Below are 23,526 nucleotides of genomic sequence, written 5' to 3' on the forward strand. Positions count from 1 at the left end.
TGTGTGTGTGTGTGTGTGTGTGTAGTGCAATGGTGATCATCTGTAATGTGATATGAACCCAAGGTCCCGGTTGAGGCCCTCCCTATGGGTACCGAACTTAGCTATCAGCCTCTGCTCGGCCACTTTTCTCTGCTGCCTGTTCCATAGTCTACCTTGGAGGATGTTCACCCGAAGGTCTGAGGCCGAATGTCCTGGATCACCGATGTGTTCCCCAACTGGGAGGGAACCCTCCTGTCTGTTGATTGTTGTGCGGTGCCCATTCATCCATTGTCGTAGCCTTTGCTCGGTTTCCCCAATGTACCATGCCTCCGGGCATCCTTGCCTGCAATGTATGAGATAGACAACATTGGCTGAGTCACATGAGTACCTTCGAGGAGAAAGTGAGGACTGCAGATGCTGGAGATCAGAGCTGAAAATGTGTTGCGGAAAAGCGCAGCAGGTCAGGCAGCATCCAAGGAACAGGAGAATCGAAGTTTCGGGCATAAGCCCTTCTTCAGGATTCCTGAAGAAGGGCTTATGCCCGAAACGTCAATTCTCCTGTTCCTTGGATGCTGCCTGACCTGCTGTGCTTTTCCAGCAACACATTTTCAGCTCACATGAGTACCTGCCATGTACAAGGTGGTAGGTGTTCCCACGCGTAATAGTGGTATCTGTGTCTACAATCTGACACGTCTTGCAGCGTCCACCGTGACAGGGTTGTATGGAGTTGTCCTGAGAGCCGGGCAGTTTGCTACGAACAATGATCTGTTTGAGGTTTGGCGGTTGTTTAAAGGCAAGTAGTGGAGGTGTGGGGAAGGTCTTGGTGAGGTGCTCATCCTCATTGATAATGTATTGCAGGTCACGAAGAACATGGTGTAATTTTTCAGCTCCTGGGAAGTACTGAACAATGAAGGGTACCCTGTCGGTTGCAGCATGTGTCTGTCTCCTGAGGAGGTCATTACGGTTCCTTGCTGTGGCACGTCGGAACTGGTGGTCGATGAGTTGAGCATCGTACCCCGTTCTTGTGAGGGCATCCTTGAGTACTTCCAGGTGTCCGTCACATTCCTCCTCATCTGAGCAGATCCGGTGTATGTGTGGGGCTTGTCCATAGGGAATGGCTGTTTTCATATGTTTTGGGTGGAAGCTGGAGAAGTGTAGCATTGTGAGGTTGTCTGTGGGTTTGCGGTAGAGTGTGGTGCTGAGGTGTCCATCCTTGATGGAGACGCATGTGTCCAAGAATGAGACAGATAGTCGAGAGTAGTCCATGGTGAGTTTGATGGTGGGATGAAACTTGTTGATATCACTGTGTATTTTATCAGTGACTCCTCGCCATGGGTTCAGAGGAAGAAAATGTCATCAATGTACCTGGTGTACAATGTTGGTTGGAGATCCTGCGTGACCCATAGTCAGAACTGAAAATAGTTAGGAAAGGGTGATATTTATGCTGATGAGAGGGTGGAGAGGGGAGTGGAGATGAAGTGAATAGAGTACATAAAGATGGTGAGAAAATGAGGTCTGCAGATGCTGGAGATCAGAGATGGAAATGTGTTGCTGGAGAAGCGCAGCAGGTCAGGCAGCATCTAGGGAACAGGAGAATCGACGTTTCGGGCATTAGCCCTTCTTCAGGAATGAATGTAGGTAGCGGCGCATGGCTGCAAGTGTGGAGCGGAGGATCCGGAGGGAGGTCTGTTGCTGGAGGCTTCGGATTTGTTGTAGGTTGGGTCCAAGTTTTGTTGGTCGGAACGTAGTCCGGAGTCCGTGCGGGATAAGTCGGTTCCGTAGGCAGGTGCTGAGGAAGGAGATGTGGCTGTGGTAGCGAGTCTGTTTGAGAATGTGGCTGAAGAGCTTCTGAGCAGAGGAGATGACCTGGGGGGTGCAGTGAGAAAGGGACTCACTGAAACCTTTGTAGAGGGAGAAAGAGAGCTTCTTCAAGGAAGGCATCCTTGTAAGAGGATTCGCAGTAGGTTGAAATCTTTGAAGAGAAAATGAGGTCTTCATTTGATTCCTGAAGAAGGGCTAATGCCCGAAACGTCGATTCTCCTGTTCCCTAGATGCTGCCTGACCTGCTGCGCTTCTCCAGCAACACATTTCCATCTCTACATAAAGATGGTGCCCAGAGAGAGAAAGAAAAAAGGATGTGTAAACAAAAAGATTGCAGAGGATAAACCAAGAGAGAGAACTGCTGGGCAGGGTGCTAACAAGAAGTAGTAATGGTTGAAAGTGGGATGACTGTGCTGGAAGCAATCCATACAAAACAGGACCCTTGGAATTGGGGGAGGATCACAAAAACATCGATAATCGTCGTGTTCTGAATTGGTAAACTGTGTTTGCTCCTGAAGGTTGTAAGATGCCGAGGCAGACGATAAGGTGTTATCCCTCAAGTCCAGGAACAACTGGTTCATCCAAGCAATAACTCGGGTGTTTAGATGGGTCCCACCTGAAACAATTAACAGCACACATCCCCATTTCTCCCCTACTTCCAAAATCTGTCAGAATAAGAGTGGTTTTATACTTTTGTATGTTAAAAAGAATGTGTTCAGCTTCCGGGAAATAAAATTCAGAAAATGTTGCAATTGCTCAGGAGGTCAGGCAGCATCTATGGAAAAAGAAAGAGTTGATGTTTCAAGGCCAATAACCATTAATAAGTGGGGAAAAGTGAGCAATGGTTTTGAGCAAGGGGTGGATGGGGCAGGCGCTAAAAGCAAGTCTGTAATAGGTTGGATGATAGGAGAACCTTTTAACATTAACTGTTCTGCTGACGGGTCATCATCTTGAAAATTTAGCATCGTTTCTGTTTCCACAAATGCTATCTGAGCTTCTAAGTACTGAAAGAATTTTGTTTTTATTTCAATCTTTCAGTATCCTCAATATGTGCTTTCCGCAAAAGAAAGATTGGTAATTGATAGCAGCCTGAAGAAAATTAGGTGCAGTACATCCAAATAAAACCTCAGGTGTTCAGTTTGGTCCCACCTGTAGCACTTAGCACTTTAATCTCCCATTTCTCCCTTGCCAGCAAATGGAACAAGGAAACAAGGGAGAAATGAGCAATTACCATGAAGGAAAAAGTGACTGATGCTTAATACACAATTATTTCAGTTTACGAGAATTGTACTTGGCTGAAAATGTGTTGCTGGAACAGCGCAGCAGGTCAGGCAGCATCCAGGGAACAGGAGAATCGACGTTTTTCAGGAATGAGGAAAGTGTGTCCAGCAGGCTAAGATAAAAGGTAGGGAGGAGGGACTTGGGGGAGGGGTGTTGGAAATGCGATAGGTGGAAAGAGGTCAAGGTGAGGGTGATAGGTCAGACTGGGGTGGGGGCGGAGAGGTCAGGAAGAAGATTGCAGGTTAGGAAGGCGGTGCTGAGTTCGAGAGGCGGCGAGGTCAAGAAGAAGACTGCAGGTCAGGAAGGCGGTGCCGGGCTGGAGGGATTCGGCTGTGACAAGTTGGGGGGAGGGGGGATGAAGAAACTGGTGAGGTCCAAGTTCATCCCCTGTGGTTGGAGGGTTCCCAGTCGGAAGATAAGACGCTCCTCCTCCGACCGTCGGGTTGTTGTGGTTAGGTTGGGTCGGTGGGGGGTGTGGATCTGACAAGGGAGTCGCGGAGGTAGTGGTCTCTACGGAAAGCTGATAGGGGAGGGGAGGGAAATATATCCTTGGTGCTGGGGTCTGTTTGGAGGTGGCGGAAGTGACGGCGGATGATGCGCTGTACATGGGGATTGGTGGGGTGGTAGGTGGGGACCAGTGGGGTTCTGTCCTGGTGGCGGTTGGAGGGGCGGGGCTCAAGGGTGGAGGAGCGGGAAGTGGAAGAGATGCGGTGGAGGGCATCGTCGACCACGTCGGGGGGGAAATTGCGGTCCTTGAAGAAGGAGGCCATCTGGGTTGTATGTTTTTGGAACTGGTCCTTCTAGGAGCAGATGCGGCGGAGACGAAGGAATTGGGAGAATGGGATGGCATTTTTATAGGGGGCAGGGTGGGAGGAGGTGTAGTCAGGTAGCCGTGGGAGTCGGTCGGTTTGTAGTAGATGTCCGTGTTGATTCGGTCGCCTGAGATAGAAATAGAAAGGTCGAGGAAGGGGAGGGAGGAATCTGAGACTGTCCAGGTGAATTTGAGGTCGGGGTGGAAGGTGTTGGTGAAGTGGATGAACTGTTCAACCTCCTCATGGGAGCACGAGGCGGCGCCGATACAGTCATCGATGTAGCGGAGGAAACGGTGGGGGGTGGGGCCAGTGTAGTTGCGGAAGATGGACTGTTCCACATATCCTACGAAGAGGCAGGCATAACTGGGGCCCATGCGGGTGACTGTTCCACATATCCTACGAAGAGGCAGGCATAGCTGGGGCCCATGCGGGTGACTGTTCCACATATCCTCCCCACCACCAAGGATATATTTCCCTCCCCTCCCCTATCAGCGTTCCGTAAAGACCACACCCTCCGTGACTCCCTCGTCAGATCCACACCCCCCACCAACCCAACCTCCACTCCCGGCACTTTCCCCTGCAACCGCAGGAGGTGCAAGACTTGCGCCCACACCTCCCCCTTCACCTCCCTCCAAGGCCCCAAAGGAAACTTCCATATCCGCCACAAATTCACCTGCACCTCCACACACATCATCTATTGCGTCCGCTGCACCCGATGTGGCCTCCTCTATATTGGGGAGATAGGCCGCCTACTTGCAGACGTTTCAGGCAACACCTCTGGGCCACCCGGGCTAACCAACCCAACCACCCTGTGACTCAACACTTCAACTCCTCCTCCCACTCCACCAAGGACATGCAGGTCTTTGGACTCCTCCATTGCCAGACCACAACAACACGACGGTTGGAGGCGGAGCACCTCATCTTCTGCCTAGGAACCCTCCAACCACAGGGGATGAATTCGGATTTCACCAGTTTCCTCATTTCCCCTCCCCCCACCTTGTCTCAGTCAAATCCATCGAACTCGGCACCGCCATCCTAACCTGCAATCTTCTTCCTGACCTCTCCGCCCCCACCCCAGTCTGACCTATCACCCTCACCTTGACCTCTTTCCACCTATCGCATTTCCAACGCCCCTCCCCCAAGTCCCTCCTCCCTACCTTTCATCTTAGCCTTCTGGACACACTTTCCTCATTCCTGAAGAAGGGCTTATGCCCGAAATGTCGATTCTCCTCCCTGGATGCTGCCTGACCTGCTGCGCTGTTCCAGCAACACATTTTCAGCTCTGATCTCCAGCATCTGCAGACCTCACTTTCTCCTCGAGAATTGTACTTGATGAATTTTGTGCCAAGACCAACTATGTGTAGAGCAGATCTGCATGTGATGGCCGGTTAATGAATTACTTAGTCATTTTGAGATAAGTGCATTTTTCTATGTTAGTTCATTGTAATTTCTTTTAGTTCCTGAAAGGTGGATTTTTTTCTGCAGACTGAGAGTTAGAGGAAGCATGTACATGTGCTTGTCTTATTAACATTGATCACGTACACTGAAAAATAACAGCATGGAAGACAAATCACAGTGCATCACATAGTTTTAGATCCAAACACTGTCATGTTTGCTGTCACATTATGCTTTTACATAACTTAATATACTGAACTTTACTTGCAATTGAGCTACCTGTCAAGTTCTATGAAATTTTAGGGAGGATTTAAGACAGTAATTGCATTCTCATTAACTTTATTAATCCATTGGAGCTATGTTTTCATGATTTGATTTCAATATTGGATTGCAATTAATTACTGTTGCACATGATCCAGTAACTATATTAATAAGTACACATTTAATTTTCAACTATTGACCATACCAGTATGGTTTGTATGATGGAGTCCTGTTTTCATTAAATCTGTTGTGAAATATCAAGTTGCATATTTTAGGCTAAGAAAGTTAGTTATGTCATGTCGTTGTCCTCCGGTATATTTTGATAAATCCAGTGCCACAATAAGTATGTATGGCACTGTTGTCTCAGATTTATGCCCTGCTTTTAGAATTATACCCTTTTGATATTATTGTCTCTCTGCATTCTTCATATTAAACTTATATAGTACCACATTTGACATTGTCATTTGTACTGTAGTTCTTGTATTCCAATAGTGACTGTACTCAAGTTATTCACTTGTTGCATAGTGGTGTGAAATCTGCTGAAGTGAAAGATGCTTTATAAATACATTGCGGTTTCCTTTTTAATCACTTATTAAAAACTAAATTGTACACTTTTTTACAAATTAGGTTATACACATTGATATTGATGCAATATGCTGTGACCAAACTACTAAACTACTTGTGTAAAAGTCAAATTTTTTAGACTATTTTTTAAAGTTAAATTTATAGGTTCGACTATTACATGGATACTACTTTTGAGGGGCTGTAATTCATGCTATGGTCCAAAATATCATATCTTTAGCAGAACACCAATTAATCTCTAAATTCATAAAGGAAAGAAATCACTGAATAATGGAAATTATTGGGTAAAGACAATTAGTAAGGTTTTATTTATATATTCAAAAAGTGAAGTAGAAACATAATATGGTTTTAAATCACAATTACATAGTATATCTTAAATTAAGCATGTCAAATACAAAAGTTCATTAAAATCCTACATAATCATACTGTTCAACATCTTCAGCACCAGATAAAGCTTCATAGTCATCAGGATGAATGATATCACCATATGGATGCTCTTCTTCACCGTCTGTGGTTAGAGAGAGTACATCATCTGCTTCTGCTTCTTCATCTATATCATCTCGTAGACAATCGTCCTCTGTACTGTTCAATGCATACGAAATTCTGCGCTTCTTGAATGATTTGAACATAGTGTCAGTTTTTATTTCTTTCAATGAATCAATGAACCATTCACAGATCAGTGTCAGTGATGGAGCCCGTATACTGCCTTTTTTCGTATATGTTTTTTCTCCACCATACATTCAGTTGTTCCACTTCATTTTCATCATGTCCTTAAATGGCTTATTGATATCAGTGCTGAAAATGTGTTGCTGGAAAAGCGCAGCAGGTCAGGCAGCATCCAGGGAACAGGAGAATTGACGTTTCGGGCATAAGCCCTTCTTCAGGAATCATTCAGGAATAGATGCTGGTACCTTATTGATACCAGCATCTATAGTTGCAAAATACTTGTATGTCTGCCTGGAATTACAACTGCATCAGTGTTATGGGATCGGATGTTATCAACAATATTCTTTGCAAGATGTGATCTTACCTGGTCCCAGATGAACAAACTCTTTTCCTTGCAGAGTCCACCAGGTTGTAAATTCCAAACTTTCTTTATCCATTTTCTACATCCACCTTCCTTCATCCAGCCTTGTGGATGTATATGGATGACAGTTCCTTTTGGAAGTTTCTCCTTTGGCAAAGTTTGCCTCTTATAAACAGCCATTGGTTATAACTTATGGCTGACGGCATTATGAGAAAGAACTAAAGTAAGTCTACATTTCTCATGACCAGTGGTTTTCACCAATACTGTTTTTTTTTCTTCTCGGTTTTGGCTTCCAGTTTGATTCTCCGGCATGTTGAGAGTAATAGGCATTTCATCTGTGTTTCCAATGAATGATAATTTGAAGACTTACTTCTGCCTATTTCTGATTACAAACTGGTGAAATTAATATCTTATCTTCTAGTTCAGCAGGCAGCTTTTGTGCAATCTTAGTACTTCAGCGGAGAATTAAGTCATCCCTTCTCGTGAATCTTGTGCACCATCTGGTACTTGCCTTACAATCAAAAATTCCATCCTTTGATTCGTTTTGTGCATGGATTTGGGTGGCTTCACAATGAACACATTTTCCATTTTGTCGATTTTCAAATGCCCACTCAGCAACTTTTTTTCCCCCGATTGTGGCCACTTGCTAGGTTTACTTCTGTTGGCAAACATTTGTTTAAGCATTTTCTGAAGTTAGAACTAATATCTTTCTCTATAGTGTCTTTCAAATTTCTCTGAATCACAAGATTCTCTTGCTGCTACATGGTTATTTGTCTTCTCTGCACCTTCAACAACTTTAATTTAAATACTACTTTTTTTTTGTTTTTTTCTGGAAGACATTTTTACACAAAATGAAGAAATTTGAAAATCTCAACTAGATATATGACTGTGTTCCATGAGGTTGGTTGTCACCTGATTCTGACCTTTCACACCAAATTGGTGTGAATTGTACATCAAATCAGATAAAAGCACAAAAACAATTCATTTCCTCATTGTAACATTTATGGACAGGATAATACCTTGACCCAGAAATGTTGATCTGTTATCTGTGAAGAAGTAGGGTCAACTTTTACACAAGATATAGGAGAAGTTCGAGAACCTTTGGCCAAAAGTAGGAGGTGGACTTTTCCATGAGATTGACATTTACTCGAGTATATACGAGATGAAAATAATAGCCTTTTCCAGGGCAGTGCCCATTTTATTAAAAATTGATGATTCAATTGATATTATTTACATCTTGGGTACTATTTATGTTTCTGCCTTAATAATGCACGAATCCATACTGCAGCATTTTCAATATTTTTCTCTCCCTTTAAAAGTTGTTACCTTTAGCACTACTATCTCCACCAATCCAACGCCTTCACGATGAAGTTTACATTTTTGAGCCTTTTTCTGTTTTATACGGGGCTAAACTTTATGATCGTGCTGTGGCTTCAAACAACCTCAAGAGTGCATTCAAGATAGTGACAAAATTTCTGCCTTTGTCAGTTCTCTGTAGGTACAGTTTAACTAGTGCCACTCCCCTAACTTTTCCCTGTAGCCCTAAAATGTTTTTTTCCCCACAGATAACAATCCAGTTCCCTCTTGAAAACCTTGACTGAGCCTGTCTCTGCTAAGACATTGTAAGACAAACCAGATCTTAAACACTAGTTGAATGAAAAGTTTTTCTTTATGTTGCTAGTTGCTTTACCAGTTACCTTGTTCTCTAGAGTTCCAACAATGGATGCAGTTCTTCACCATTATTATGCTTTGATCCTTCATGTTTATGGGCATCTCTACTGGACTTTCTCTCAACTTCTCTCCTCCCAAGGAAAACTGTTCCAAATTGTCAAATATAATTATGTACCTGAACTTTCTTAATCACCATTCTTGTGATTTAAAAAAAAAGTTTTCTCTAACACTTTTCCATATTTTATGAAGAGTGGCACACACAGTTAAGGCTAAAAATATGTTCTCTTCAAATTTAACAGTGCTACTTTGTTGCTTTAATGGGCTATTTTTAAAGCCTATAATCCTATGTGCACTTTCAGCTCTTCTCTCAACCTGTCCTGTCACCTTCAATAATTGGTGCACATATACACTCTGGTCCTTCTGCTCCTGCACCACTTTTAGAATTATATCATTTGATATTATTGTCTCTCTGCATTTTTCATACTGAAGTGATATAATTACATTTGACGTTGGTGGTCTGGATTCCTTTTAAAAAAGGGAGTGTTTGGGTTGAGGCTGGTAACCCAGGCAGTCCTTCCCAGTGTCGAGATATATACTTCTTACAAGATAATCCAAAGGCATTTTATGCTTATGTAAAGAAGGCGAGGATAGCTAGGGAAAGGGTGGGCCTACTCGAGGACAAAGGAGGAAATTTGTGTTCTATGATCTGGACACTAGCCCTTATGAAAAGCTCCACTACATAACAAATGTTTACTAATAACTGTGCACCTTCTTCAGGATGAAATGTCATTATTGACTGCCCATATGTTTTGGGTGGTTGGGAGCTTTTTGTGATTATGTCTAGAGTTTGTGCAGGATGTATACTGATGAGAAGTATGATATGAAAGTTCGTTGTGAGACAAGCAGAGCAGAACGGAAGGATTGTGGTCAGGCCTACATGTTGAAATATTTATCAAGTCTTACTACTGGTACTGACATAGTTCTGTTTGTAACACTTGAAGTCTGTTTTTAAACTGGTGTGGTTTGTCACTGAAACTTCCCAACTGAAATGTTCTATTATATCAAAACGCAGCATACGCTGTCTTCTTTCCCTCCCTCCCCCACCAAAACTCTAACTTGCAGCTTATATAAATAATCATGCCAACCACTTTGTATCCAGATTTAACTAAGCTATGACTTTGGTGTTCAGCGATCATGTAATAAGTAGTTAGTTTTGTGGATTGCAACGAGAGAGGTAGTTGCAGCAAAGATTGTTTAGTCTGTTTAATTTGATTTTGAGCAAGAACACTGTTGCAACAATACAATGCTAGTTACTGTCTGAAATTATTTCTTCTGTGCTGCAGCTAATTGCTCAGTCTCTGACTCAATATGTCCATCGTTTTTAAGATTTTCTGGAACTCTTTTTCCTTTTACTCTGATTCTCCACATCAGTTGGGTGCCTTTATTCATTCAACCATGTCTACTATCTCATGATTCCATTGTATAATCGTTATGCTGCTTGGGTTGGGGACCTCATTCATACAATCTTCATCTCACTCGGCACAGTAGTTCAGCTGTTTTTATTTTTGTTGTTTCTATACTTCAGTGAAAAATTTTCATATTCTCTCTTTGTATATTTTATTCTGTTTATATTTTATTAGAATTATTTGAATGTTTACTTTTGTACCTCCCACCTTTGTGTTGAAATAATGAAACGATTTTGCAATTGCTCTGACTTGTGCCTTTCAGAATTATGGACAACATTATCTTCCTCACCCTTTCCTTTATGATCCAACCTAAATGTTTCTAAAATACAAACTGTGGACTTTTAAAATTCATGATTTACAGTGCTGAACTTAATTTACTTCATCTTTATTCATCTTCAATGATAATCTTAGCTTGTTCCTGCATATCAACATTTTTAAAGACACATCTGATCATTTTTGTCACACAAATGTCTGTTTCATCTGAATACCAATTTTGATACTCCACTTAAACCACCACCACCTTTCTTCTCAAATTTATGGTTTGGTTGTGTTCTGCATGAGGATCCTAGGCTGGATGCTACCTGCCCTGACAGGGTGTGTTTTTGGTCGGTGGGCATGTAAAATAGGCCAGGTATCCAGCTCTCACCACCTTCCCATTCACCCAGCTTACCCACAAAATATGGAGGGAAGGTTGCCAATATTGGCAGACTGATCATCACATCTAATGTTTTTAAATCTGAAGAACATACAAAGTGCACACGTGATGTCCGAGTCCTTCCTTTACACTTGCCTGCTCTGAAGATCCCCCTCTCTAAGCTTTCCAAATCCTCCCTTATCCAAAAGCTTAGAGCTACCTTGCCCCAGGATCCATGCTGAGTGTCCTTGCTGTAGCTGCCAAACAATCCAGTCTGCCTCCTGTAATTTTAAGAAAGCGCCTTAGACCAAAACAAGGATAATAGCACCTTTCTTAATTTAGGGGCACAACCCTAAGATGTTTTAGAGGAGGATAATGAAAAAGTGAACACTGCCAACGAAACTGTTAGAAGTCTTGGATAAGTAGCTGAATTTTGAGGAATCCATTTAAAGATGATGAAGTGAGGAAAGGTCTCAGGGGTTTAAGGAAGGTGGCCCACACCATATGGTCTATTCATTGAAATGTGATCATCACTAATGATGTGAAGAGAAGGGGATGCTGTACTGGCCAACAATACAGGAATGAAGTGTTTGACAGCGTGACTATTGTAGGGCAAGAGAAGATTTTCGATTAAGAGGACTGATATTTAAACTGTAGAATGAGGAAGTGGGAATCAAGGTGAGTGGGCATTAGTATAGGATAGATGAGAAGTTTTAGATGAGCTGAAGTCAAAGGGAGGAAAATGAGAATCTGGCCAGAAGATTATTGAAATAGCTGATTCTGGAGGTCACAAAGGAATGGATGAAAGTTTCAGTAGCAGATGTTCAGGGGACTGTGGTGTAGAGGAGTGAACAAGTGGATTATGTGATGAGCAGAATTTGGGGAAAGACATCTAGGCTCAACTTAGCTGAGCCAGCATGTGTCTGGTAGAAATTGGAATTGGAGGCAAGAAAATATAGGCTGTAGTATCGAAATGTAGAGGGGTTGATAATGGCAGTTTTGGGAAACAGTACCTGTAGAGAAGCAAACATTTTCAATGCTAATCTGAGGATCGTGAAGGAATGTTGGGCGCTTAGTGATTGAATGGGAATGAGACTAATGAACAAGCGTTTTAAGTAAAATGAACTTGGCGAAGTAATGAAGAAAGATCAAGATTAGAGAAATGAGAGTTCAGGGTAAGGATGGTTTGGATTTGATTAATAGGAAACAGAATCAGTAGAGGCAGCTGAATGGATGGTGATCTTAAATATAGATGCCTACAAGGTCCTTGTAATTTTTCTTAGGAATGAGGATGAAATGGGTGGGTAGGGTTTTTTTTTAATTCTTTGGACTGGATTTTTAGTGTGAACTGTCCCATTTGCTAGTCCTGAAATTGTCCAGAGACTTCTATAGGGCTTTGTATGGCAAGTAGGCTTTGGCGAGTCAAGAGATTAGGTATTCTCTGCAGAATTCACAGTCTCTGACCTGGTCTTATAGTCACAGTGCCTATTATGGCTGGTTCAATTCAGTTTTTGGTCAATGCTAGCTCTTAATTGTCCAGAGACTTCTATAGGGCTTTGTGTGGCAAGTTGCTATTAACGGAACATCCAAATAGCATGATGCCATCAAGAGAGCATCTACAACATGTCTGAACAGGCCAAATCACCGCATCATCTTAGCCAGTCAATTATAGAATGGCTAATTAGCTAACGAATTTGAATCAGGAAGTGTTAGACTATTTTGTGTTAAATCAAGTATTGAAAATGAAATGTGAGATGAAAGATGGAATTAGGAGAGACAAAAGAATTGGTATTGAATCATTTTATGCTAAAGGGTTTTTGAAAAACTAAAATTAGTGGAGTAATTGAAAATGATCAAAGAAATGGTTTACTTGCTATTTTCTAGCTCCTTATTTATTACTGAAATTGTTTTAATTTTTTAAAATAATTTTTCAATTGTATATCATTTTATTTGGTAGCTGTATAATGTAATGGGAAATATCTCTGCCAATAGGTGGCGCTCAGTGTTGCTTAACAAATTATTATTATGCTCACCATTGCCTGATAATACAGCTGTCTAAGCTCCATGAAAATCTTCTCACCAAGTTACATAAATCGCATAGCAGTCAAGTTTCAGTAGCTGATGAACACTACTAAAGTAGTAACAAGTTTAAGATTAATTTCATTGTAATTGCAGAAAGACTTTGTATACCCTGCCAGTATAAGCATGAGTTTTTTTTGCACAAAACACTTTGAAACTTTGAATTTCAATACAACTTTCCTGTACAATAGCAACCTTTTATGGATGAATATGAATTATTAAAATGTACCATCTTCTCTAGCGAGGGAATGCAAATAAGGTGCTGTCACTTGATTCTTTGTTACCGATACATTATTTTGTTTATTCTGTCATGGGATGCGGGAATCACTGTCTAGACCAACATCAGGTTTCCTCGTGAGATGACGGTAGGTTGCCTTCTTCAACTGCTGTGCCTCTGATATAGGAGCAAATTTTTTAATAGAACATTACAGCGCAGTACAGGCCCTGCGACCCTCGATGTTGCGCCAACCAGTGGAACCAATCTGAAGCCTATACACTATTCCATTTTCATTCATATATTTATCCAATGACCATTTAGACTGTCCTTAAATTTGGCGTGTCTACCACTGTTGCAGGCAGGGCGTTCCACAAATTACTGCATTTGTTTTCAGTACCTTTCTGTTCACTCACAGTTAGGGATGGAGTTCCAGAATTTTGACACAGTAACAGTTCCAATCAGGTTGGTATATGGCTTGGAGGGATACTTGCAAGCAGTATTATTGCTTTGCATCTGTTTCCCCAACTGTCTTAGGTGATAGAGATCGTGGATTTGGAAAGGGCTGTCGAAGAAGATGTGGTCAGTTGTTACAGTGCGTCTTGTAGATGGTGCTACTGTGTGACAATGGTGGAAAGAAAGAATGTTGAAGATAGTGGATGAGGTGGGGTGTCATCAAGCAGGATGGTGTTGACAGTCTTCTGTGTTATTGGAGCTCTACTAATCTAGGCAATTAGAGAGCACATTGTCATATTCCTGACTAGCACCTTATATGTGGCATGTAGGCTTTGGCGAGTCAAGAATTCACAGTCTCTGACCTGGTCTTATAGTCACAGTGCCTATTATGGCTGGTTCAATTCAGTTTTTGGTCAATGCTAGCTCTTAATTGTTGATATTGAGGGTTTCAGCAATGGTAATACCATCATGAGGAAATGGTTAGATTGTGTTTCGAGATGATCATTGCCTGGCAGTTGAGGAGGAAAGTGTCACTTGCCACTTAAGTCACACCTGAAGTTTGTCCAGGTGTAGTACAAATGGACACTGACTCTTTGGCTGAGAATCATCAGCGAATGTCCTCACTTCTGATCTTATGAAGTAGCTTTAAATGTTATGGTTATAGTTAGGCTTAGGACGTTTTTGCGGGAATTTCTCAGGGTAATGTCTGGATAGAAATGAATGACCTCCAACAACTACAACCATCTTCCTTCGTACTGGTTATGCATGGAGAGTATTTCCTATTTTGTTTTGATTTATGATTACTGTATGTTTTGGTTTTTCTGGTACCTGGTGAGATTCTAATTGCTTAACCAGAAAAGACTAACTTGGATATTGGTGTGACTTGAAAGATCAAATAGCTAAAGGATATACATATTAGTTTAACAGACTTTGTATTTTTGGCTACTACAGAAATTCATTTAAGATGTTCAAAACTGTGCAGAATATTCTGGCAGTGGTTTGAGCAATGTCTAATACAATTACAACCTCAATTTGTTTTTCTTTGTAATATACTATATACGCGATAGGGAGATGCTTTCTGAAACATGGGAAAAGGGCAGAATACTGGGCTGACAATGCCTTTAAAGACTTTTCCGCATTGCTGCTGCCCCTGATTGGCCACTATTTACTCTTGGTCAATCTAAAGGGTAAAGATTTCCAACAAAATACACAATTCTGGAGATAATGCATAATTTGGTTAATATATTACAGAAAAGTGTAAAATGTATGTAACTGTCTCTCAGGGCTGAACCTAAAGTTTTTTTTGGGCTAAGTGTTACTTTTGCTGAGTTTCTTTGGATGATTTCTCACAGGAAGGCCTAGTATGATTTCTCACAGGAAGGCCTAGTATGATTTCTGTCTGTAGCTTAACCAGACTCATTAACTATCTACCTAACCCCTAACATGCTTTTGCCTGATTTATGCCCCGTCTTACAAATCTCCATTCCCTGAATAAGTCACCACTTTCCAGATAGCTGCAGAAAGACCAGGATCCACGGCACCCAACATCATGCCTCTCATCCAATATGAAGAGGGAATCCTGTCCCTTGCTGGAGACAGTTGGAATTGCTCCTGTGAGAATGCTAAGAAATCTATATCTCACCAACTGAGTAAGTACTATTCTTCATTTCACTGCAACTCACGCATTAAACCTGCTGTAAGTATCATTCACTTCATATCACTCTAACCATTACATCTACTTTCTAGTGTCTTGCAGGTACCAAGGGATGTGCATGACCTCTGGAGAAATGGCTGTACTGCCAGAAGATATCTCTGAGGATGAGAGTTCTAAGGCTTCAGAGGAAGAGTGCCTCCTGCATTTCTCACCAGATATTGACAACCTGATTGGTACAATATATTTTGATCGTTTTGAAGCACAAACTGGTGAGCACCTCACTGCTACATCTCTGAAGTTGGTTGAGGAACAAATAGCCCATGCACCTGGCAATTGGAGGATGACTGGAGACCAACCACCTGCTCAGCTTCTGCTGGGAAAGAATCTGTGATGTTGGGAATCGGGAACTCCTTCCACATGCATGGGGAAGAGCAGGAATGGCATGCAAGTGTATGGGAGACAACAGCCATTTTGGCCGCAGAGGCTGCAGGAGTACAGCTACACTATAGGAATCCAGCTGCCTCAAGTATTGACTGACTGGCTACCTCCATTGATTGATAGGGTGGCTTCTGTCATGGGAAGCCAGGCTCAGCAGCCTCTGGCTGTGCTGGTGACGCTCGCCTACCAGCACTCCATTGCCTCAGCCGATGGTCCTCAGTTCAAGCTGTCCTCTGAAGAAGACCTACACCATGTCTGAGCCAACCATATGCGTGCCCTGGGACTGCCCTTTTAAGGCCAACAGACTCACTCTACAAGTGGCATCAGATAGTACACTGAGATATAGGAGAAAAAGAAAAAATCCTTTTTGAGGGTACTTTCATGCCACTGGTGACAGTACTTTTGGTATAAAATATCATGTTTTTCTGAATTTTACTCAGAGTCATCGACATATACAGAACGGAAACTGACCCTTTGATCCAACTCGTCTATGCTGATCAGATATCCTAACCTAGTCTAGTTCCACCTGCCAGCACCGGCCCATATCCCTCCAAACTCTTCTATTCATCTACCCTTCCAGATGCCTTTTAAATGTTGCAATTCTACCTGCCTCCGCCACTTCCTCTGGCAGCTCATTCCATACACTTACCACCCTCTTTTATATCTTTCCCCTCTCACCCTAAATCTATACTGGGTAAAAACAATGACTGCAGATGCTAGAAACCAGATTCTGGATTAGAGGTGTTGGAAGAGCACAGCAGTTCAGGCAACATCCGAGGAGCAGTAAAATTGATGTTTCAGGCAAAAGCCCTTCAGGAAGGGCTGATGAAGGGCTTTTGCCCGAATCGTCGATTTTACTGCTCCTCGGATGCTGCCTGAACTGCTGTGCTCTTCCAGCGCCTCTAATCCTAAATCTATACCCTCTGGTTCTGGACTTCCCCCACCCCGGGGAAAAGACTTTGTCTATTTATCGTATCCATGCCCCTAATGATTTCATAAACTTCTATAAGGTTACCCCTCAGCTTCCGATACTCCAAGGAAAACAGCCCCAGCCTGTTCAGTGTCTCCCTACAGTTCAAATTCTCCAACCCTGGCAACATCCTTGTAAATCTTTTCTGAACTCTTTCAAGTTTCACAACATCCTTCTGATAGGAAGGAGACCAGAGTTGCATGCAGTATTCCAACAGTGGTCTAACCAATGTCCTGTACAGCCGCAACATGACCTCCCAACTCCTGTACTCAGTACTCTGACCAATAAAAGAAATCATACCAAATGTCGTCTTCACTATCCTATCTACCTGCGATTCTGCTTTCATGGAACTATGAACCTGCACTCCAAGATCTCTTTGTTCAGTAACACTCCTCAGGACCTTACCTTTAAGTGTATAGGTCCTGCTCAGATTTGCTTTTGCAAAATGCAGGACCTCTCATTTGCCACTTCTCGGCCCGCTGGTCCATCTGATCAAGATCCCGTTGTAATCTGAGGTAAGCTTCCCTGTCCACTACCCCTCAATTTGGGTGTCATCTGCAAACTTACTAATCATACCTCTTATGCTCACATCCAAATCATTTATATAAATGACAAAAAGTAATGGACCCAGCACCGATCCTTGTTTAACTCCACTGGTCACAGGCTTCCAGTCGGAAAAACAACCCTCCACCACCACCCTCTGTCTTCTACCTTTTAGCCAGTCCTGTATCCAAATGGCTAGTTCTCCCTGTGTGCCATGAGATCTAACCTTGCTAACTAGTCTCCCATGGGGAGCTTTGTCAAATGCCTTACTGAAGTCCATTTAGATCATACCTACTGCTCTGCCCTCATTAATCCTCTTTGATACTTCAAAAAACTCAAGTTTGTGAGACATGATTTCCCACGCATAAAGCAGTGTTGACTATCCCTAATCAGTCCATGCTTTTCCAAATACATTTACATCCTGTCCCTCAAGATTCCCTCCAACAACTTGCCCACCACTGATGTCAAGTGATTTTTATTCCAACACAGTTGACTTTTGGAGTAAAATATTCACGAGCCTGTAGCCCAATCCTCTCACTATGAAAGCCAACATACCATTTCCCTTCTTCACTGCCTACTGCACCTACATGCATACATTCAAAGACTGGTGCACAAGGACAGGTGGTCTTGCACTTCCCTCTTAGATGTCAGTGTGTCCATCAGACCATATGGAATAGACACAGGAGTAGGTTATTCAGCCCCTGAAGCCTGCTCCATTATTTAATAAGATAGCATAGAAGCTTTATGTAGTCACTCAGGAAGGCAGCTCAGCAGCACCTTGAAGGGTAGCTAGGCACAGGAAATAAACAGTGGCCAGTTGGTAACACCCACATTGCATGAATGATTTAAAAAAACAAACTTTTTTTAAAAAAAAATTACTGACTCCTAATACTATGAGTTAACATTCAACTCAAGCTAAATAAATGCTAAAGAAAACTTCTCTCGGTGAGCCATCCCCCACAAGGTCTCAAAATTTTGCAGTACATCTGTTTGAATGAGTCTTTGTGTAGCCCTGAGTGAAAATGTGCCCACATGATACATAAATTCTTGTCCGTTTAGGTTGTACCCTGAATCTGACTATTTTGAAAGGCAGCAGCAACCTGTGGAAATGGGATGAACCGGGTGTATACAGAGAAACCTCTGTTATCTGGCAATCTATTATTCAAATATCGGATTATCTGGTAAGATCGCAAGGTCCCGACGCTCGGCTAAATTATGTTATCCAGCATTCCATTATGTGGAGTTTGATTAACCGACCGAAATACTGCCTGCCGGTGTCCTTCGGATAATTGAGATTCTTTCGTATAGAGCTCTAGGTTCTCCTTTCACCATTGCTCCTCATAACCATATTCTTTCTCTGGTCTTTTTGTACAAAGGTATTGGTGTGAATGAAAACGGCCAGTGATGTGTAGGGCAGTGTAGCATGCATGAAGCCAATGCGTTATTATTGCCAGGGATTAGGGCCCCAGCAGATCTGTTTTCTGTATTGTGCATTTGTCTGTGTGTAATTTCCATGTCCTCTTGAGGGCTGCACATCAATGGGTCCTGCAGTTCTTTTCCCTCGTAAGTTGAGATACTTGCCCTTGCAACTGCAGGTGTGGTTGCAGCCATTTTCTTTCCCATTCATAGTTTCAGTTTCCAGCATGATGGAAGGTACAGCAAATGCTCTTTGGGTAGTGATGTTTAGCCTCTGCCCCTGTGAATGTAAGGCCTAGAACATCCAGATTCCCTTCCTGAAAGCTGCTTCCATATCTGAGCCACATAGACTTTGCACTTCCTGAGTCTCCTTCCTTTGGCAGTGTGCCTCCTTGTTTCTTCCTGTTTTTTCTTCCTAGTTTTGCTGAGCAAATTTGAAATAGGAATCCTAAGTCTTTGCCTGCAGGTTCACCCGTTGAGATCTCCACCCCTCTTGAGCACAATTCTTTCTCATCCTGTACCCTTATATTCTGTGACTTGTAACCTTTCCCCATTTTGATCCCTGGTGAGCATCTCTGGATGAATGTGTGGGAGAGGGAAAATGAAGAAGTGGTTGAAACTGGAAACTGAAGCAGTGGGAGGTAACTAATCTTCTCCATCCTCTTTTACCTTTCCCTTTTCTATGATGGATCTGCAGGAAACGCAAGGTCCATATTAGAGGAATTTAAAGCATGCTGTGTGAAGGCTGCTATGCTGTCATTAATTTTGTTGTCTTGTGAAGGATGCATCCTACTGAAGGCATTCTGTCATAGTTTTGCCCAATGCCATGGCTGATACAATTCCTTCAACCACCATTATTAAAACAGAAGATCCGATCATTTATCACTTTTGTTTAGAAATATTTCCTTTGGACAGAATAAATATTTTAGTTCCAATATTATGTTAACCAATGAAATAATTTTCAAATGTATTGATTGTAAAGTGGTTTGGGATACCCTGAATTTGTAAAAGGATCTGTAGAAATGCAAGTTCATTCTTTCAGTATTTGACCTGTGGTAGATGACAACAATGACATGCTACAAAAACTTTCACATTTTTGCAAAATAATTTGAATTGAACAAGCACTCTTCAGAAAATTGTGGCAGTGTTTTTATTCTCCATTCCTTGACTCCAGTTTGTGTTAAGATGCACAACTTTCTGGAACTTAAGACCAGATGAAGAATGGAATTCAGCTCCCCTCTTTTTTTTCTTAAATCTCTCTCAGTTCATAGAGTCTTGGAGATGTATAGCACGGAAACAGACCTTTCGGTCCAACTCGTCCATGCTGACCAAATATCCCAACTCGATCTAGTCCCATCTGCCAGCACTCTGCCCATATCCCTCCAAACCTTCCTATTGGAAACCATCTAAATGTTGGGGGTTTCCCCCTTTCTAACTCCATTTTGATTTGGTCCCCTCCCTCTCTCCCTCACCTTCAATGGTTTGCATGGCCTTTAACATGTTTTGCACTTCAGTTTGGAAGCATAGTTAATTTACTGGCAGTGGTTAGTGGATGGATAACAAACCATAGTGGATTTGGTGACTGGGGAAAAAACAAATGAGCTGGTTTCAGAGGATTCTTGTGATGCAACAGTCATGTCCCTGCTTCTGTATTAGGAGACCCAGGTTCAAGTCCCATCTACTCCAAAGATGGGCAGCAATATCTCTGAACAGGTTGATGAGAAAACAAAGAAATGAGTTGGTTTTCAATGAGGTCATGAGACTCATTGGTAGTGTCCCTACCTCTGCCTCTGGGTTCACACCCCACACTAGGACTTGTTGGCCACAGAAGGTGTGTTTGTAAGGGAGGTTCATGATTGGCCTGTAAATCCTTCTAATATGCCTGATAGCAGGTGGTAAGAACAGGAGATTCTCCTGATTAGCCAATACTGCAGGGGGCAATGGCATTATTAGTGTGGAACAATCCAATGGGAGTCTATGGCCCAAACTTCAGGAACAAGGAGGACTGGTGTTTTGTCCCCTCCAAAATTATAATTATTGCACAGTCGGGTGAACTGGCAGAACTGCAATTATTGATTGTTGAAATCCAACATATATCGTAGAATTCCTACAGTGTGAAAGCAGGCTATTCAGCCCGTCACATCCACATCGACCCTCTGAAGAGCATCCCACCCAGACCCACCCCCTATGATATCCCTGTGACCCTGCATTTCCCATGACTAATCCATCTAGCCTACACATCCCTGGATTCTATGAGCAATTTAGCATGGCCAATCCACCTAACCTGCACATCTGGGAGGAAACCAGAGCACCCAGAGGAAACCCACACAGACATGGGGAGAACATGCAAACTCAACACAAGCAGTCACCTGAAGCTGGAATTGAACCCAGGTCCCTGGTGCTGTGAGGCAGCAGTGTTAACCACTGAGCCACCGTGCTATCCCAGTTGTTCAGGTTTTTACACAAATTAAGAAGGTGCCTGTATCTAACTGTTCCTGTAGCATTTCTGATGAAATCCTTTGATATTTTCTCTTTAAAAGCATGAACACCTGCACAGTAATCCATTTTAATAAACCTCTCACGATTACATCTCTGAATCTTCACAGACAGGACGATAAAAAAGCAGTAAAAGCTTTCCAATTTGCCGGTGGGAGGTTTTGTCAGCTTTTGAAACCCTTTCTAGAAAACTGGCCAAAACCAAACCCTGACAGCAATAGGAACTGAAAGCTCCTTTTCCCCTCCTCTGTATACAAGAGCCACAGAAAGCCAAAGAGTTGAACACATTAAAATTTGTTAGAAATGTCACTTGCTGCCTCTTTAGGTCAGGCCAAAATAATTTCTAACTGGTTTTGCCTATTGAGATCAGTGTGTTGCTGCCTCCTTGCTATAAGAATATAGAGTCACTGCATGAATACCATTGCAACCCACACAATAGAAGCAACACCCTTTACTCTACCTTGGTGAGGAAAAGCTTGCTGTTCAATAAATTAGAAAGCTGCACAAGGCTCTGTTCCACTGTCTGGTGTCGAAATTCAGGGACATCCAGATCCCATTGCAGAGGTGACTCCCTGTGGCCTGGGAAAAAAAAATCCGCTCGGCATAGGTCTTGTAATCCAGAAAAGGAACTCCAGTTCCAACCAGATCACTGGATAGGTCCATCATTTCAGTCATGAGATCTGTAAATTCCTTCTTGATTGTAATATTTCTTTTTGCTTGCATGCAGCTATAGACATTGTGTAATAAGAGCGTCATAGAGATGTACAGCACAGATCCCACCCCAATCAAGTCGTACCTGCCAGAACCCGGCCCATATCCCTCCAAGTCTTTCCTATGCATTCTGGGACTTGTTCACTGAAACATAGGAGTTTAAACATAGGAGTTGGTAGATGCAGGTACAATTACAACATTTGGGCGGCACGGTGGCACAGTGGTTAGCACTGCTGCCTCACAGCGCCAGAGACCCGGGTTCAATTCCCGACTCAGGCGACTGACTGTGTGGAGTTTGCACATTCTCCCCGTGTCTGCGTGGGTTTCCTCCGGGTGCTCCAGTTTCCTCCCACAATCCAAAAATGTGCGGGTCAGGTGAATTGGCCATGCTAAATTTCCCGTAGTGTTAGGTTGAAGGGGTAAATGTAGGGGTATGGGTGGGTTGCGCTTCGGCGGGTCGGTGTGGACTTGTTGGGCCGAAGGGCCTGTTTCCACACTAAGTAATCTAATCTAAAGTAATCTAATCTAATCTAAAGGATGACCTTTATAGAGGTTTATAAAATCACGAGAGTCATAAATAAGGCGAATAGCAAAGTTTTTTTTCCTAGGTTAGGGGAGTTCCAAACTAGAGGGTATATTTTTAAGGTATAGAGAGAAATTTAAAAGGGACCCAAGGGGCACCTTTTTCACACAGGGTAGTTTGTATGTGGAATGAACTGCCAGAGGAAGTGGTAGATGCAGGTACAATTACAACATTTTAAAACTCATTTGGGCAAGTACATGATAGGAAAGGTTCAGCGGGATATGGGTCAAACACCAGCAAATGGGGCTAGTTTAGTTTGGGAAATTTGGTCAGCATGAACGAGTTGCATCAAAGGGTCTGTTTCTGTGCTGCAAGACTCTGTAACTCTAACTTCTCTGGAAGAACCCAATGGGTTGAACGTGGCTCATCTGGGACTCTGACTGGTGCCTGTGTAGATTTTGGTGAGGGCAACTCCACTAAGACTTTGAAACATGTCTGCTTGCCTGCTGCACATGTAGTGTGTTTGCTGTGTCAGCTGCTGGCATGTGGTGCAGGAGTCGGATTGACATAGTGTGCTGTCATACCGCAAGGTATACATCTCCTTGATTGTGGCTTGCTCACCGCAGTCAGCTGCTTCGTTTTGTGTCTTTGCTCTCTCCATTCGTGCCTTGTCCTGATATGCCTATTAGCAATCAGGTAGGCACTAAGTGATACGATTGCTAAAAGAGCAAGCAAGCAAGCAGCCTTGAGCTGTGGCCTGGTCCAATCTATGAACCAGGTGCATGTTCTTGTGCACAAGGTATCCTTGCAGAAGCGGTTCAATATTAGTTACTGGTGTACCTTGCAGGGCTGTGCTTCCTGTGCAAGTGAATTGGAAAGTTCTCATGCAAGTCCAGAAGGGTTCTCAAATATTGGATTCAAATTTGCATTGGGCAAGAGGTGTATGTGCTGGTGCCCATGAATTGTGCCCTGTAATACTGTTGCGTGATGACCAGGTTGAAAGCTCTTCATAGCCAGCACTACGTACCTGCTCGATTTCCATGTCAAGAATTCTCAGCTAGTTTACTCGCCGCGGATGTTAGTATAGGAAGCTGCAC

General features: G+C 42.7%; 1 protein-coding gene across 1 annotated transcript in view; it reads left to right on the forward strand.

Moving 5' to 3' along the window:
* The window catches only part of LOC122563416 (trimeric intracellular cation channel type B-A-like), a 44,268-nt gene that overhangs the window by 1,496 nt on the left and 19,246 nt on the right, over positions 1 to 23,526 (forward strand). The window lies entirely within an intron of this gene.

The sequence above is a fragment of the Chiloscyllium plagiosum genome, chromosome 2, assembly GCF_004010195.1.
Source record: "Chiloscyllium plagiosum isolate BGI_BamShark_2017 chromosome 2, ASM401019v2, whole genome shotgun sequence".
Classification (NCBI taxonomy): domain Eukaryota; kingdom Metazoa; phylum Chordata; class Chondrichthyes; order Orectolobiformes; family Hemiscylliidae; genus Chiloscyllium; species Chiloscyllium plagiosum.